Raw genomic sequence first — 4,499 nt, forward strand, 5'->3', positions numbered from 1 at the left:
TGTTATTTTTCTTTTAAAAAGGAGATCTGCCATAAATTGACCATCAACATCAAATGAGCAACTTTTTTAAAAAATTAATTAATAAAAAAAAAGCCATGCAACGAAACATGTGGTGTTATGGGGCACAAAGGAAATTTCATACTATTTAAAAAAGACAGCATAAAACCATATAAAACCGTACAGTATTTTTGTAAAATTGTTAGGCTACTTTTAGCCTATATTTTGGATTGACTTTATGTTCGTTTTTCGTTGTTTTAGGACAGATTTATGCGTGTTTTCTAAGTTTTTAGGTTCCTCGGAGTTACAGAGGTCTCGGGATGCAAAAGTGCATTAAAAGATGAGCGGAGCCAAGAAAAACTCGATTTTTCTTACTTATGCATATCTGGCTGCGGCGAGGTACACTCTAGCCGCGGCCATAGTGAAATTACAGAAGCAGTTTTTTAGAGGTACATCTGGCCGCGGCGAGATACACCCTCGCCGCGGCTATATAAAAGTTATAGAAGCAGGATTTTTGATGTCTATCTGGCCGCGGCGAGCTACAGCTTGGCCGCGGCGAGATCCCGTACGACCCAGGGGTAAAATTGTCCGACGAACCCTAAAAATCACTTATAAATAGAAAACTGCGATTGGAAGTGAAGGGAAGCGATTTTGAGACCTAAAACACAGCAGAAAGCAGCAGGAAGAGTAGAGTAATTCAAAGTGAAGATCCAGAATTCATCCACCAACAGTTTCTTTCTTTATTCCTCTTTAATTTATTTATGTTGAATATTGTCATAGGAATGGTTATGGATTTATTTCTGAACTAAATTTCCCATTTAGGGAGGATGATGAATGTTGTTTAATGTTTTTGCCTAGTTAATGCATAGTTGCCATCCCTCCATTCTTGTTTGTGAAATTATCTTTATTTGTGCTTAATTTCATGTTTAAGATTGATCACCTTGTGCATGCTTTATGATCTCAATTCGAAATCTGAAAAGTGAGAATTGAGAATGGTAAAATTGGATAATCGATGTTCTATGTGAAACGAGAGTATTCACATGACTTATGTGACAAGTAGGTTATTGCTTAATGCTGATTTCATGTTAGTTTAATTAAGGAATTAATTAGAGAACATGTGATTTAGAACCTAGAAGATCTGAAAAGAGCTAGGTTAATTTATAATATGTCATTCACTTCAAGAATAGGATAGCAATTAGGCATTAACAATTGGGTAAACAAACAACAGGATTCTCCTCCCTATTATCTCATCTTGCTCAACTTTCAATTGTGTTATTAAGTTTTTTGAATTACTTTCATTCATTTTAAATCATACATAATTTTGATTTGCCAAATAGAATTATAAGTATAGTTTAGTAGTAATTAATCCAATTCCCTGTGGCTCAACCTCACTTGCGTGAGCTACTACTTGACTGCGTATACTTGCATAGTATTCATAATTTTCGTAACAAGTTTTTGGCACCGTTGCCGGGGAATTGTATAAAGATTGATATTACACAAAATTATACTAACTTCTACTTTGGTATATTTCTCTTGAATTTCTAACTTGTCTCTTGCAAAACTACTTTTATCTATTTCAGAGGGCAAGCAGTAGTATTACCAGTTGACCTTGAAATCGAGAAAACTTGTAGGAGAAACAGGAGGAACAAAAGGCAAGAGAGAGTTTCAGCACCTGCTGAAACATCAGAAATCATGGCTGACAATGCTAATGTTGTGAATAATGGAGGAAACAACGGTAATAACAGAGGTGTCGTTGAAGATCAAGCTAATGGGCGTAGCTTGAGAGATTACATCCTCCCAACTCTTACGGGGGTTCAGTCATGCATTAGGCCACCGGCAGTGGATGCTAACAACTTTGAAATCAAGCCTGCCATTCTCCAAATGGTGCAGTCTTCAGTCCAGTTTGGTGGAGTCCCTTCTGAAGATCCTAATCTGCATCTATCGAACTTCATGGAAATTTGTGAGACTTTTAAGGTCAATGGAGTTAGTGATGATGCCATCCGTCTGAGACTATTTCTATTCTCACTCAGAGAACGAGCCAAGAGTTGGTTGAATTCCCTGCCACCTAACTCCATTGCCACCTGGAATGACTTGGCAACGAAATTTTGTCAAAGTTCTTTCCTCTAGCAAACTCAGCCAAGTTGTGAGGAGAAATCAACAACTTTTGTCAGCAAGATAATGAATCTCTCCATTAGTCTTGGGAGAGGTTTAAGGATCTCATCATAAAGTGCCCTCATCATGGTATAGAGAAGTGGATACTGGTTCACAACTTCTACAACGGGCTGGTTGGTAACACTAGAACTCTTATAGATGCAGCAGCTGGTGGAGCATTTATGAGAAAGAGTGCGAATGAGGCTTATGATCTGTTGGAAGAGATGGCCCTAAAAAATCAGCAGTGGCCAACTGAAAGAAGTCAAACTAAGAAGGTAGCTAGTGTGCTAGAGGTTGATGCCATTACAAAGCTGACAACTCAGGTTGAGGCCCTAACAAAGCTGATCGCAGGACAAGCCAAACAAGCCCAAGTGGTTTGTGAGATATGTGGAGGTCCCCATCACTTTTCTGAGTGTCAGGTAGATGTGGATGATTTGCCAATGGATGAAGCAAAAGCCATTGGAAATTATTCTCAGAAAAACAATTATGGGTTCAACCAAGGAGGTAACCGAAGAAACAGTGGGTTCTATCAGCAAAGAAATTAGAACCAGACACAGAACCAACAGTATACTCAGCAACAAAGCTCTAGTGGAAATTCTAGTTTGCAGACAGATTTATATTTACAATTTATAACTGAAACTAGATCTTCCATTAAAGATTTGCAGACTTAGATGGGGCAACTAGCAACTCAGGTAGCAACCCGTCCTCAAGGAAAATTGCCTAGTACAACTGAAGTTAATCCTAAGGAAAACTGCAAGACAATTACCCTGAGGAGCGGTAAGAAGTATGATGGGCCTGAAATGATACAACCAGTTGATGAAGAGATTAAAGATCAACCCGTGCCAATCCCAACATCAACAGAAAAGAAGGCTACTGATAGCCCTGCACCACCACAACAGTCTCCACCAATCAGTATTGATCATCATGTGAAGATACCTTATCCTCAGAGACTCCGTAAGACCAATCTAGACAAGCAGTTCACAAAATTTCTAGAGGTCTTTAAAAGATTACACATCAACATTCCTTTTGCTGAAGCTTTAGAGCAGATGCCGAGTTATGTGAAGTTCATGAAGGAGATTCTGTTTAAGAAGAGAAAAATGGAGGACTATGAAACAGTGGCTGTAACTGAAGAGTGCAGCGCCATTCTGCAAAAGAAACTCCCTCCAAAACTCAGAGATCCAGGGAGTTTCACTGTAATACCCGGAATTAAGAAATGGATTAGCAAAACCCTAACTAGATAATTATGTATAATGGAGGAATTATATTATTATATAGTTCAATATATGTGATTTATATGAATTTTAATATATTAAAGACCCCGTTGGTGAGCCAGGGGCATTTTGGTAATTATGACCCGAGAAGGGTAAAATGATGAAATTAATTTGATTACGTGCTTAATGGAACTATATTATTATATAGTATACCTGTGTTGTCTTTTCAGGTGTGTTCTGACAGGTTAGCGCGGTATAGTCACAACCGGGAATTTTGGTAGAGGCAGGGTTCGGGCCGAGAAATGTAAATTGGATTGATAATTTGGCATTTTATTTGATGAATGATAATCTGAAATTTATTTGAAATTAATTGAGTATTGAAATGACTTATTTACCCTTGTGAGGGTGTAGGTGTGAATAATAAGCCATGAGGGCATTTTGGTCATTTGACCCCTATTTACTATGTTTGATTAAAATTGATTTTTAATGAAATGAAATGCAAAATTCTGGTTTTACTTTCACTCTTAGCCGACCCCCTCTCTCTCCCAAACCCTCTTATTATTTCAAGTTGAATTTGAAGAAAAGCTTGGTTCTTAGCTTGTTTTGGAGCTTTGAAGTTGTGAATTCCTGAGCTTGGAGTTGAGGTAGATTCTTGCTAAGTTTATGTGAAATTTATGGTTGAATTCTTGCTGAAATTATTGTGGAAAAAGCATGCTTTAAGTTGTTTGATCTTTGTTTGCATGTTTAGGGAAATAGATGTTTAATCTTGATAATTTGTGTGTTAATCTCTTGATTTGTGTTTGATTGGGCTTAGAGTACAATTCAAGGATGTTTTACATGCTTAACCTAATTTTTTTAGCTATTGTTTTACTGCTGGTAATTGAATAAGTATGTGTTGGGTTAAAGTTCAAGTTCTTGAACTTGGAGTTTTGCTAGTTGAAGCATGATTTGTGATTATTGTGCAATCTGAAATTATGGGGTTTATTGTTGGATTTTGATGCATAACTATGTGTTTTAGACCCTATAATATTTGCTAGCTGCTGTAAGTGGATTAATTGTGATTTTGGATGTGAAAAGCAAGCTTGAGTTCATGGAACTCAAGCTTGGTGCTTTAATGGCACTTTTTGATTTTTAGTGCAA

At 37.3% G+C, this 4,499-nt stretch overlaps 1 pseudogene; it reads right to left on the reverse strand.

Annotated features, from left to right (window-relative positions):
• Positions 1 to 2,125: 2,125 nt before the first annotated feature.
• Positions 2,126 to 2,242, reverse strand: LOC115703376 (small nucleolar RNA R71; annotated as a pseudogene).
• Positions 2,243 to 4,499: the final 2,257 nt, after the last annotated feature.

The sequence above is a fragment of the Cannabis sativa genome, chromosome X (genome assembly GCF_029168945.1).
Source record: "Cannabis sativa cultivar Pink pepper isolate KNU-18-1 chromosome X, ASM2916894v1, whole genome shotgun sequence".
NCBI lineage: Eukaryota > Viridiplantae > Streptophyta > Magnoliopsida > Rosales > Cannabaceae > Cannabis > Cannabis sativa.